The sequence below is a fragment of the Cryptomeria japonica genome, chromosome 6, assembly GCF_030272615.1.
Source record: "Cryptomeria japonica chromosome 6, Sugi_1.0, whole genome shotgun sequence".
In the NCBI taxonomy this organism is placed as follows: Eukaryota; Viridiplantae; Streptophyta; class Pinopsida; order Cupressales; family Cupressaceae; genus Cryptomeria; species Cryptomeria japonica.
Genome location: NC_081410.1, coordinates 152919250 through 152933379, shown reverse-complemented (window position 1 = coordinate 152933379; position 14130 = coordinate 152919250). Strand labels below are relative to the sequence as shown.

At 33.1% G+C, this 14130-nt stretch overlaps 1 long non-coding RNA gene across 1 annotated transcript; it reads left to right on the top strand.

Moving 5' to 3' along the window:
- The first annotated feature begins 567 nt into the window (after positions 1–567).
- LOC131856165 (uncharacterized) lies at positions 568–8515 on the top strand. The gene is made up of 3 exons (XR_009358313.1): positions 568–993; positions 1180–1234; positions 8142–8515. It is a non-coding gene; the product is annotated as an uncharacterized LOC131856165 (long non-coding RNA).
- Positions 8516–14130: the final 5615 nt, after the last annotated feature.

Genomic DNA, 14130 nt, shown 5'->3' with positions numbered 1-14130 from the left:
TGTCGTTATAGTGTTGTTTCTGCTCTGTGGTTTCGTGAATAGTTATGCTATGTAAAGGGTCAGTACCCTTGTTCTCACTGCTTTATTAATTAAAAACAATGATTCAATAATTAAAAATTAAAATAAATATTTTTCTTACAATTCAAAATTATAATAATTAAAAATTAGAACAAATATTTTTATTATAAGTAATGCCACTATATGACGCTTGTTGTAAGATAGTCAAAAGAAACAATAGATGTTAAAAATAATACTAATGGAAGAGGAGTCAATGCCATGCTATTAATTTCTATATGTAGTCACCTTGACAAATAAATCACTTATCACTGAATTTTATAATTTTTTTTTGGGTTCAAACATGCCATTAAAACTAAATCTTAATTCTTCCAACTCACTTGTAACTAGATTATCAAAATAAAAAATAAAAAAATTGTTCAAGCATGTCACCAAAAATCACACCCAGCAACCAAAAAAACACAATGATTAGAATTGAGAGCGGAGCGTTGGAGCCTAATGCCAGCCTAGATGCTTTCTTCAGGGAGAGCTCGATTTTTGTTTACACAAACACAGCTTTAATAAATTTTGTAGAAACGGCTTGATCGTTGGAAGAGCTTGCCGTTGGAACATTGGAGCCTAGCCGTTGGGAGATTGATGCTTGAACGTTGGAGCCTAAGGCCAGCTGGACTAGCCGTTGGAGATTCATGCATTTGAAGTCATGGTCTATAAAATCAGGGCAAGAGAGGGTAAGAGGATTTGTGGTAGGGAGTGGTAGTGGGACTGAGATTCATACATTTGAAGCCATGCTCTGTAAAATCAGGGCAAGTGAGGTAGAGATTCATACATTTGAAGCCATGCTCTGTAAAATCAAGGCAAGAGAGGGAGAGAGGATTTGTGGCAGTGGGACTGAGCTTTGCATTTGCATTGGAGTGTTGGGTCATTGGACAGAAGGTGCTTACGGAATTATTTGTCTCTTTGAAAGATTTAGAAACTGAGGTGTGTTAAAGTTTGTTAGCTCTATCCTCTCTTTCTCAATTTGCTAAACATTTTCCTTTCATGTAGTAAGACATAGTTTCCCTGCTTTCTTTAAATGTTGGTCAGTCATAATTTTGTAGGTTTTTCTTTTTCCCATCCCCTGTCTCTCATTTGTTTGAATAAAATGTTCCTTGTTTTGATTTACAGTCCCAACGTGCGATGGCTAAAAGGACTTGACAGTGAGCTGGTTGTGATCGATCAGGTATGTCTCATGAGTCCAGACGACTTCTTTTTTAAAATTTAGCTATTTAGCTATTTTGTAGAACCTGTTATTATTCTGTCCTTTATAAATTTAAATAGATTTTTCTTTTGTTAAATGAGCCAGTACTTACTAGTTTGATTTTTATTTTTACTACTCTGTTAAATAAGCCTTCTCAAATAGGGCAACTCTATTCCATTGAATGCCCTTCTATTATGTAAAATCTTATTATATCATAAATAGGGCTTTATAGAACTCAAGGTTTACATAATTAAATTGACCCCACTCGCTGGATGTTTCCTTTGGAGAGATGTCCACTGCACTTAGAAATAGGTGCTACAGTTTGCTTAGATTTTGTAGCCAACTTGCAAACCCATGGCTCTGAAATCTTGTTGGATAATTGGAGAATGAAATCTGATTTACCCTGGAGCTGCTAAGGTGGTTTGCTGGTGTCATGCTATCAATGTGAGAAGCTGATGAACTGAAACTTTTATGCAATCTCCCTAGGTTTTTCTAAGAACACTGTTTAGTTTTCAAAACTCGGGATTGCAACTTTAGCAAGCAGAGATGATAATTTGAGATCTTCCATTGAAGGAGGCTTTTGCCTGTGTTAGTGCTCTATGATATGAACATTCATGAGGCAATAATCATTTTAACATTGCTGTTTCTAATAATGAATCCAGTCCCTGTTTTCCCTAGGCTTCCCTTGGAGGTCCTATTTAAATTGAGCTACCTTGCAAGTTCCCTAGCAATTTTTGATACTGTTTTCCCTTTAACACGCCCAAACTAAACTATTACAAATGGACTTGCTTGCCTACTTTATTTGCATTGATTCTTCAAATATAACTGTAGGCTCGGCTTATTATTTCTCAAGATGCCTTTGTAGTGATCAATTTGCTGGTAAATTGTTTTGATAGCTGGCCTGTTTGTAACTTCCATAGATTTATTCTATTAGTTCTAGTATTTTGTTCCTCTTGACCGGAAAGGTTTTTTTAATATCTTCTCCACGGTTATTTTTCCAAGAGGAAGCCACGGCTTTCTCTATTTGAGTTTTAGTATTTCATTTTCTCTTAGACCCAATTTTTTTCTCAGACGATTGGTTTCCCTCATTATTTCCTCCTTTCTCATGACTGGAAGAAACACCCATTTCTTCTCTTTTTGGTTTAATAAAGAGGAGATATGATGCCCTTTGCTGGGGCCTCTCAGTCATATAATATAGATGTACCTGATGAATCTTTGCGGTATTTGAGATAACTGCTGCAGTGTTATCGGCAACATGATTTTATGTTGGTGCATGATGCAAGACAACTCCTCGTCTTACACATTCAAATTTCAAAATACAAACATAGTCTCGCTGTTACAAATAAACTCAACACAATTTTTACTTTATTCATCAAATGCATCTCAATATGCAAATCGTTCTATATACAATTGGACAACATTGGCCTCTCTCAATAGGCTCTTCTCAATCTGCACAGACAAACACCCTCTGCTCAATATTCTTATTCTCTACGCACTCTTTTCATCTCCTCAGCGCAGGTCTCAACTATTTTTGTTTTAATGACCCCTTATCTCTGCTTTCTCCCTTGCTACGTACTATTCCCCTTTCATGTGCTGCACAGCCCCACACCACTTGGGCCGATGCCACTCCTATTGGCCACACACCTCCACATCGTCTCTCTATTCTGACTTATAGTGCATTTCTATATCTTGGTAATTCAAAGCCGTTTCATATGGTTAGATGGTGTTTTTTCTTCTTCCTTTGAAACTCTTTATTTCTTCCAATGCCTCTATCCTTACTCTGCTGGCTGTGTAGCTTCTTGACCTTTCAATTTTGCTTATTCGGTCGACTTTACTTTATTCTCCACATTACCCCTTCGCCTTTCCTTGGCTAACAGTAATCTGCAATCAATTTTCAGCCACATTATGTTTGGGCAATGAATCAACTTGCATACCTACCAGCGACAGTTTCTAAGCCCTTTCAACAAGTCCATTTTGGCCGTTCATATTCTGCATTCATTGAAATTCATTTCAATGAGACAATCATTCAATCAGTTCACATGTCACGTCGATGTTTCCATATTTCTCATACGTGTCCATGAAACTACATTTCGAATGAAGCATTCTGTCAAATGGATCACATGGCCTGTATTTGCTTCCACATTTTGCGCACATGTCTACCAGGGTAACTGCGATTATCATATCTGACAAGAATCCTCTTAGCCGTTATGCTTTGATGGATATCCAAACTCTGTTTCAAAACTCCCATTTTCGCTTTTTATTAAACTGTGACCGTTGGCTTTCCAGATCTCATATTTTCAACTCGATGGAATATGCATTGAAAACTTCCCCCAAAACATAATTCTATTGCCCTTTTGTTTGGACCTTAACCCAATATGTGGCGAAAAAACATCTTGACTCGGTTTAATGATTCCTGATAGAGTTGAAGTGATGCCAAGATTTCATTTTTGAACTCATCCCCATTCGCAATATGAGCTACTAACCCCATTATGCCACAAAAGCAGATGATATCAATGGTAAGCTGAAAAACTGAAAAAGAAAGATGCCAAAACCAAACTGAAGAAGATCGCTTATCCATCTTGTGTGCTTCTGCACCAGTGCACCACCATCATTCTATGCCAAACTTTCATATAGCTGTTAGCAGAATTATATGTTCTGAAGGTTGACTTTCCCTTGGAAGAATAGTACAGTTTACATGGGGAAACTTTATTTGTAAATTTTCTTGTATAATTGCTGCTGTTATCTGCAAATGTTTTCCAACTTAAATCTAATAGAAAGACATACACTCCAAGAACATGCCTAGTTTTTCTTGTGCATCCTCCAACTTCTCACATGTCGTACCATGCTTTGTTTCCTTAAGATACCTGTCTAGTCATTCACTAAACAAACTTTGTAGAATTTACTCAAGCTTAGATAAAAAGCCCGCAGTTCACAATTCTGAATTTTCTGGTTTCTTACATCAGATTAGTTGTACCTGCTAAGATATGCTACAACACCGCCCGCTGTTGCAAAGAAAGTTCCCAGCCGCACTACATGTTGGATCTCCCTTCACCTTCACCATAACTACCATCAACACTAACAAGATATAAAATCCTATTCTTAATCTGTTCTCTTCTATCTCTTCTTTCTGCAATAACAAGAATTCCATAATACTAATAAATAGAATATCATAATTTTATCTTCTCTCTGTAATAATTAGGAATCATCAGAGCTTGTATGTGATATCTGCATTCAAATGGGATGATCATATACTTACACTTGTTGAGGCCTGCTAAATAAACATCAACAATGGCAAAGGCTTCTCAGAACACTAATTGTAAATCACAATCTTGAATATTATCAAGTGATTTGGTGGAGCAGTTCGATGTTTGGTTAGCTATATATGACAATGGAGAACAAGATGAATTTAACTTTTCTTGAATTTATTATTAACTCAAAATTATGGTATATTTTAAATTTTTATTAATAAATAGAGTTAATCGAGGGAAAAATATTTTATCTTCTGTCTGGTTTAATCTTTATAAAAACTCTTTATTACGTATTTTCTGATATTTTAATATTTACAACTTCAACCACTGATTGATAAAAAAAATAAAATATTTTATGTTTTATTTCTTTCTAGAAAGTGTCAAATAGTTACCTAATAGGAACCTAGTGCCCCCAACTATATCCTTGGGAATTATAGTTCCACCCAACCTACTATAGACTCTCACCCACCCTTAATTGGGGGTCATGGGCACACCCCCGCTAACTACCCTTAGAATAGTAGGGGCCCTCCCACCCGCCATGAGATGTAGGAGCAGCTTATCCACCAGCACTATCAATAGCAGCTGAGAAAGTTACGCATCCTCCAGCTTTCAAACCCTTTCTGAGCTCTACTTAAGACTATGCCGGAGAGAACACATCCAAGATTGCCTTATTTTTATTGATCAAAATTTGTAGACATGATGCATAAAAAGAGCTATTCTAGACATATATAAAATAACCTTTTTAATTTTTCACATTCTTCTCTCTTTTAATCTTAAAATATGTTTATATAGTTTGAATAATATTTTATTTTGTAAATACAATATATTGAGAAATATCCATTAATTCTAGAAAAGTTGACTTATCTTTTATTAATGAATACAAGTTATACTTAAGCTCTCTTAAGAAGTCACCCAATCCTTTTGAGATTTGAACCTTTCTAAATAATAGAAATATATAACTATCATCATCATCACAAGTTATTCTATTCTAGAAATCTTTGAAATCATCAAATCTTTTTGAAATATGAAGCTCACATTTAAAAATATACTATCATTATCAATTAAACTCAAATTTCTTCAATTATAATTAAGCTTTTATATTTCAAATTGAAGAAACTAAGATTATATAAATATATACTTATAATTATTTATCTATATTAATTTATTCTTGATAGATGACACAATACAAATTTTTGAAAAATACTTGCCATAAATTGTGTTCATACAATGAAGAATTTTATTGTTTTTACTTTTAAATGAATCAATCAAAAGTCTTCATAAAAAGGTCTAGAATAAGAAGACCAACAGATTCAAAAGACGCATCATGGAGTTCGACTTAGGCACGCGTGGAGATACACAAAGCCGAGTTTGTCACTTACATCTTGCCTTTTTATTTCTCATCATCGAAAACTTACCATGAATGAAAAAAATATCATTAGTGGGAACGCGAGGATAGAAAATTCCTCATTTATAATTTACTCCCTAATATGAATAAGATTTTTAACAATTTCTACACAAGGTGTAAAATTCTCAAAATATATGCAATAATATGACTGCCATAATATTCGTTATTATGTTTGTGGTGCATTTCCTTACAGACCAAAAAGACACAAATTGGGCCTCGTTCTAGTAAAAGTATATATGAAAGTCTCAACTTGGTTGTCTTCTAGTCATCTTGTGAAGGTTGTTATAAGCTTTGATCACAATTTGTTTTACAATCTTTGCTTATTCTCTCAATCTAAAAACTATTCATTAAATATGAATATCAATTAACTTTAAAAATTATGTTTATAAAGTTTTTTTAAATTTTATTTGAGTCTTTAATTTACTTTTATCTTTGTTGTCCTATTTTATTTTATCATTTCAAACATACAATGAATGTTTCGTGAAGTTTATATCTCTTTATCTTAAATGTCATGTCTAAGGAATATTTATTTTGCCAAAATTTATGTGAAACTCTACATCCATCTTCAAGCATTGTTCACATATGGTTTGTGTAAGTGTTGTTTTTCATGGTTGTTGATAGTACATAAAAGATGTGTGTTAAGCTAAGTTATGTGAACCCTTTCATTATGGAATTGGGTTTATGGTAGATTGGTTGTGAATAGTGGTGTTGGATGTGGCCTATGGGGACCCTCCATAACCTCATAAATTTCTAACAATATTTCTTGGACTTCAATGATAATGTTTATGTTTGGTTTAAGTCTTGGGAGATCTTAGTGATTAAAGGTAAGGATTTGTCTCCTTAGATAATATTGGGAGTTTTGGTGAGTTGTTCTTTTGTCCCATTGTATAGTTGCAATACACATTTGTTGATATATGGTGAGTGATGCCTATTAGAATTTGGGAGGCCCTTGAGATGAATTTAACCTAGTGTGAACAATACATTGATTTGATGTTTGATTCCTCTAGGATCTAAATCCTTTCAAAATATTTGAACTAAGAAGTGTTCATGCAATTTTTAGAATTTAAATAATCATTGTTGTTGTTTTGTTTGGTTGCTTGGTACTTGGATATGATGGCTTTACATAGTTGTACTAGAACCATAAGACACCAAACATAATTTAATGTTGCAAGTTAATAATTTTGGTAGTTTACTTTGGAACTAAGGACAAAGCCTTAATATGACTACATGATGTCTATCAACCTCTTAATTATGAGAAACTTGATATGCGAAGTATCATGTCAAAAAATGCCCTCTTGTTATATGGAAGATGAAATACACTTTCATTTTGTGTTTCACAAAACATGAGCACATTTTATGAAACACAAAAACACAAGCGCATTTTGTGTTTCATAAAACCCAAGCTCACATTTTGTGTTAAAAAAATTTCATTCTTTTTTCTTTGTAAATAGGTTTGGATAATGAGCCCAAAGACTTTGGTTGTTTATTTGCATGATCCATTTGGCATGTTTTTGACATTAATCCTCATTTCTTATAAGAATTTGTCAAATATAGCCAAGATCTAGAGCACAATGAATAGCACAAAATAGAGACAATAGATTTGATAAGAATAAATTGTATTCAAATCAAGATACAAAATACAATCAACTAGAGCATCAAAAATTACATACAATGTAGATGATCTTTCTTATAAAGGAAAGCCCATATGGATATGTGAGAACACAATCATGACATATGGCTCGATGAAAAACAAGGGTAGGCAATGGTAAGTAGGAGAAATTATAAAATATTTCACAAGAGGTGGATCACCCACCAAAGGTGGAATGTAACAACAAGATAAGACCACAAAAGGTGGAATTGCTCCTACATGCATCATCCCTATGTGCACGCTTCGTTAATTGTCTCATATCCAAACTAGTATGAAATGCATTACCCTAAGTCAACTTAAGTAATCTTAATTACAAGACATAATTTACACCAACATTTCTCAACTTCCATCATTAGGTTTACACATTATATAATGACATTTAATAAAATTACCACCAAAAAGTCACACATCTTAGCTTTCTTACTATAATGTTTTTTTAAAATTTAACCTATATTAACATATTTCTTTGGTTTTTGCTTTGGATTATCTTATGGGTCAGTCTTATCCTGCTTCTTGAGGGTCTTCATCACCCTTCTCTGCTTTTTATCTGGATTGGCATATGTTTGCTCACCATTTTTGTGTTGGCAGGATCACTTATTCTTGGTTCTCTGCTGCCTTTGAGTTTTGTTCTTTTCAGAGCCTTGGATTCATGTGTTGTGTAGACAAGATGACTATGGGTTGATGGCACTAGTTATGGTTGGACATCATTGGCTCCATTTTGGGATGTTCTCTTCTATACTGGATTTCACAACTTCCTTTATATCTAATGCGGTTGGCTATATATCTGGGGGGTTTATTTGGGATGCCTATGGGCTTTTGTAATGAGTAGATATGATTATGTTCTCTTGAGCAATACTGAAGGGTTTTCTTACTGGTTCTTTCCCTTCAGTGCTCTTTGAACTAGACACCTGTAAAAACTCAATATTTAATATAATTTTAGTGGTTCCATCCACTTTTATCAAAAAAAAAAAACATATTTATTATTAATCAAAAACCTGTTTACCCTTAATCAAAAACATATTTATTATTAATTTATTTAACTAATGTTTCTACATTTTTGAGAGACATATGTGTTCGTTTTTCTTTATAACTTTTGACCTACTTGTCAAAATTTGAATTTTTTTTATATGATATCGTTCTACACTTCTTTCATTACACATGGAAAAAAATATCATTTTCAAAATTATTTTAGTACAAGTTATATGATGTGTATGCTCAATGATGTGATTTTTAGGATGCATCCATTTTTAAAAAATAACTAATAAAAATCTCTATAAATTTTTTTTAAAAAAATATACAACTTTGAGAACTCACTCTTAACTATAACTCTATCAATGTGTTTTTCAAAATATTAAATGCAACTAATAAAATTGAGGGGTGCGCACCATATGCTATGTTATATTTTATTAAAAAAAACTAGAACACTTTTTTTTGTGCAAAATATTTGATCCTCTTAATCTTATCTATTTTTGAAAAACTTTAGTAGTTTACAAACTAGAATTATAGTACAACTCTTCCTCCTTTTGTATCTTCAAAATTTGAATGTACTCCTTCAAGTTTAGGTTTAGCTGATTTTGAAAAAAACTGGCCACTTTTGATCCTCTTTTTTTCACCATCTTGGTGCACATAACCCCTTCTTTCCTTTTTCCTAAAGTCTTCCATGAACATTTAGGGACTCCTTGGCACTAATGCATAGCTTCCTTCTCATTTTTCCCAAAAGTAAATAACTCACCCCATTAATCTCCGATATAACAATAGAATCTAATAAATCAAGCAAAGAACAAAGTGAAATTCAATATTTCTCCTCATCATCTATTTTAACATCAACTAATGTCAATTTAGCCACTAAAATATTGAATTCTTTTGGATGATCTATGACTCATACACGTTCTTATATTCTCAAGGAATATGATTTCTTTCCCAAAAAATATTATTCACTAAAGATTAGCATGATACATCTCACCAAGTTTCTTCCATGGTTTCTTTGGAAAGGTTTCTTTAAAAAGGTCTCTTCATGGGGATTGATTAAAATAGAATCTTTCAAGAACAATCTAATTAGACCCTTGGTTTTTTAGTCAATGTTCATCACATTGAGCAGCAAAAATAGGATATATAGGCTTAAGAACATTCTTGTTAACAACATCCCATAAATATCAATCTATTAATATATCCTCCATCTTCAAGTCACATCTCAAAATTTTTACCATATAAATTATTTAGCTTTATTTTGCTTGATGAACTTACCATCTAAGAATTCTTGCAATAAAATCACAATGTATCTTCTACAAAATCTCTAGCTAAAATTGGATTAGTTCCAAAATTAAACAACCCATAACTGAAACCAAAGTTGATCAAAATCTAACACCACTTATAAGAAAGTTAAGTTAGAAAAACAACTTCCTACCCAAATATTTTCAAATGTTTAAACAACACTTGTAGAAACTAAATAGAAATAAATATAAATATCATTCATACCACATCAAAATGATTTACAATGGGTAAATCCTTTTGATAGAACAATCCCATAGTCCACAAGGTGCCCAATAAATTATTTAAAAATCACAAGGATTGCAATATACTTATAGAACAAGCTTTCATAGGAGTATCACTAACTAAAAATGTAGATGCAAGTCAACAACTATCAAAATCTCATAATATATTTTTTAATTAATGTATTATGGTAGATATTGAATACATATTAGAATAAAAATTTGGAAACAGTTTAAGTTTCTTTGGTTTGAATGAGTGAGTATCTTTTAGCTTTTGGAAAGGTTGAAAAACTATGGTAAGGACATAGGGTTTATCAATGATTGTCTTAGACTACTGGATCTGAGAAATGAGTTCTCTAATGAATCTCCATTTCAAACGAGTGTTATAATCAGACTGAACTTGTGGGGCCTTAGTTGTTGACACTTCATTAGAAAATATAGCTTCATCTTCTTCCATCCATGAAAAAAGAGCATGATCTGGGGCAATCTCGACCATTTGTTCCAAAGACATACCTTGCATTTGAGTAGTCATCATTGCATTGTCTATGCCAAGGGACAAATATTCATAGACTCTGACTTTTGGTGAAATACCTTCAACACATTGTCTTTCCACCTTTTGTTGTAGATTGAAACCTTTTGTTGTAGATTTCCTCTCAAACAATTTCGATATGTATGGGCATCATTGCATGGAAAGCACCAAGGATTTGAATCCTTCGCTAGATAACTTTGCCCCATGATCAACTCTTTATTTTGATTTGAGGGTACAAACTGCAAGGGGGTACAAATAGGGACAATCTGGTTTGAGGTTTGAGATAAACTTTTCACTTTTACACCCCTATGATATTGGTTTTGGTGGAAGGGTGGCCTTGCTCCTTGATAGCTTTGGAATGGAGGTTTTAGAGGCATAGGTTTTTGACGCTTAATATTGATGATCTCATTGGTAAATATCCACAACATGTTCTTCATGTATCAATTATTTATACCAAGAGTAAGGGCGATGAATTTGTTGTACTTTTATGAGCATTCAAAAACATATACGTGGATTGGGGTGCCGTGAAAGTGCCCAGAGAAGCTTCTGCTTGAGGCTGAAAAGAAATCTTGAGAAATATTGGCATCGGTGGTCTTGGAGGGAGATTTCTAACATCAATCAAATTCTTTTCTACCCTTGCTACTGCTTCATAATATTGGCAAAGTAATGCCTTTGATGGACTAGATCATTATAGATATATCTAAATTAAAAGTTTTGAGGTAGAAGAAAAAAGCCATAGTAGTAGTTGGACGTGCCATTAAGAGAATTATTTCCTAGCTTTTATGGAAACAATTATTAAAATCTATAATTGCTTCTTGAAGAGCCCTTTGTATACTTATTTGGTTGTTGTAGTAGGGATGAGAAATCCCCTTTTTCAAAAAAACCTATCGAAGAAACCTTTGCCAAGTGTGTCTTAATCTATTATAAAATTTTGCGATAATGATTTGTACTAGTCCTATGCTTTTACCTTAAAAGAATTTGCAAGTAATTTGAGGGAAACATTTTGTTTGGTAACATTGTGGATGGTATAAATCTAGCCACATCTTGCAAATTATGCTCAATAGGTGTTTTCAAATCCTCTCCAATAAGTTTAGGTAAAGCTTTTAATGATGAAGTAGGAATGGGATCCCATTGGGTAGAAGGAATGAGAGTAACCAAGGGAATCCAATTATTCTAAGTGACCAAGTTTCAAGGAGATGGATGATCCATTTGTTGAGTTTGTGCCTAAGCTTGCGTTGTAGATTTCCTAGTGGTTCTAACCTATGTTACATATACTTGTGGGGGTCGAAAAAATATTGGATTCTAGGAGGTCTGAGATTTAGTCAAAAGCTTATGGCTTGTATACCCACTTGCAATTTACAATTCGTGTCCCATAGAGTGTGCCAAAAAGAGAACTGTTGATCTTAATATTTACGCTTATGGAAAAATAGCCTTATGGAGAGTTTATGAATGGGGAGACAAGGTTCTTTCTGGAAAATGACATTTGGGATTTGAGAAGATAGCTCATGAAATGTTCTAAGGGGGAAAAAGGGATAGAAAGATACGAAGAAAGAAAACATACAACTTAAGGTGATACACTTGAAGACTTCATAAAAAAATTTCTAACTAAAGAAAAAGACAAGAAATATGTTTTCTCAAAATATAAGGACATAACACCACTATCTATTTGTTAGAAAGAGAACAAAATGCACAAGGTTTCATAGATACAAAACACAATATTCAAATCTTTCAATGAGAATCACTAATACAAGGCTTGATTGGGATACAAATTCCTCAACTAATACAAATTCCTAGTTCATCGATTGACATGGAATGATATCAAATTTGCACATCACAGACCATTAAAAGAGTATAATCAAACATGATTTAATTGCCTATTCTATCAAATTGAAATCACAAGAGAAAAAAATTATAGACAATTACTTTACTTGTGACATAGAAGATTTATTTATTGATTAGAGAAAAAACACACACATAAGATGCTAACTTGGGATAGTCTAATTTGTTTTTCCTTCTTGATTTCAAAATAAAAATAAAAGGCTTCAGTAGAACATAGTCTTTAACATTTTACAAAGATGATGAACCCCTTAATACAAAATGCCTACAGGTTTAAATCAAACCCAGAAACACTAATTGAAATCATTAATTAAAACAAAAGGAACCCTTACATAGTTTCCACATGTATCCTCCACCATGGAGTCTATTGCAACTATCTTTACTAATGACCTGGGCATCATAACTAATCCTTTCATGTGTTCAAATAGAAATGCTACCTGTGATGCCCATCACTTTTTGGTTGCATTGTGACCTCAGATACAAAAGAATCCATTTCATGGGTCAAACTAAGTTCCATATAATACATGTCATTCTTTGATTTATTTTTCACAAAGACCATAAACCAATGGCATGGATTTTCCTAGGTTCAACCTAAAATAACTCAAAATGTTTGCTCGACTGCCAAATGGTAACATCTTGTAACGCTACTGGACATTGTAAGTCCCCACATGTCTTTGAACATGTGGTGTCTTGGTAGGCCTTTTGCAACACTTCCTTCTTTTATCTCTTCAAAAATCCACAACATTAGCATGTGACACCCTCTAATTAAAACCTTTGAAACATGATCTTGTTGAAATAAAATGCACGAAGGTGACAAGTGCTGACTGCGCATGCCTTTAAGAAAAAGTTGGGTTGCAAACTCTCGAAAACTTTGTTGAATTGCCAAGTGGTATCTTGGCACATTCTGATGCAAACTTCACTACTTCAAACCCAAAAACTATCTCTGAAAAGGAGATGTGAAATAAGAAAGAAAGGATGTAAGACAAAAACCTTAAGAAAATAAATGAAAATAAAAAAAATGCCTCTTAAGGCTATTGGAATGTTAAGTCCAAATTGGACTCTTAGCTAGCAGTGGTTGACTTATCATGGCTATCTTAGCTAGCAGTGGTTGCGCCATCATGGCTATCTCAGCTAGTAGTGGTTGCGTCATCATGGCTATAAATAGAAAGTTTTGTTAAGAAACTTTAGTAATTTCGACATTTATTTTACATGTAATGCCTGCCAAAATACCCTAGAGAAATACACTAACTAACGTGCAATAGAGATAAATTTTTTTTTTAAACATCAACTAATGCAACCATTACCATCAACTACTCAAATATAGTAATCATTCATTAACCAAATAACATCTAACCATCATAATCAAATTCACATAAGAACATAACACAAGTGAAAATAAACACAACATCTCAAAGAATCCTCTACGGCATCTCAACATCATCACTTAAACTAACCATAAGCAATAACATTATAAGCATGATAACACAATTGCCACCATAGACTAATTTGCATACTAATTCCTAGCATGATTTATTCTTACAATGCACACATTATTCCTCACTATTCTATATCATGATTATATCCATCTACTAAGCATACTTAACTAGTCCTTTTTAAGTTCATTTTAAAACAAGAATACCAAATGATCCTACTCCCAAATTACTTATACATTTCTATCATCATGAACTAATCACAAGATAATCTAACATATATCCAACATTAC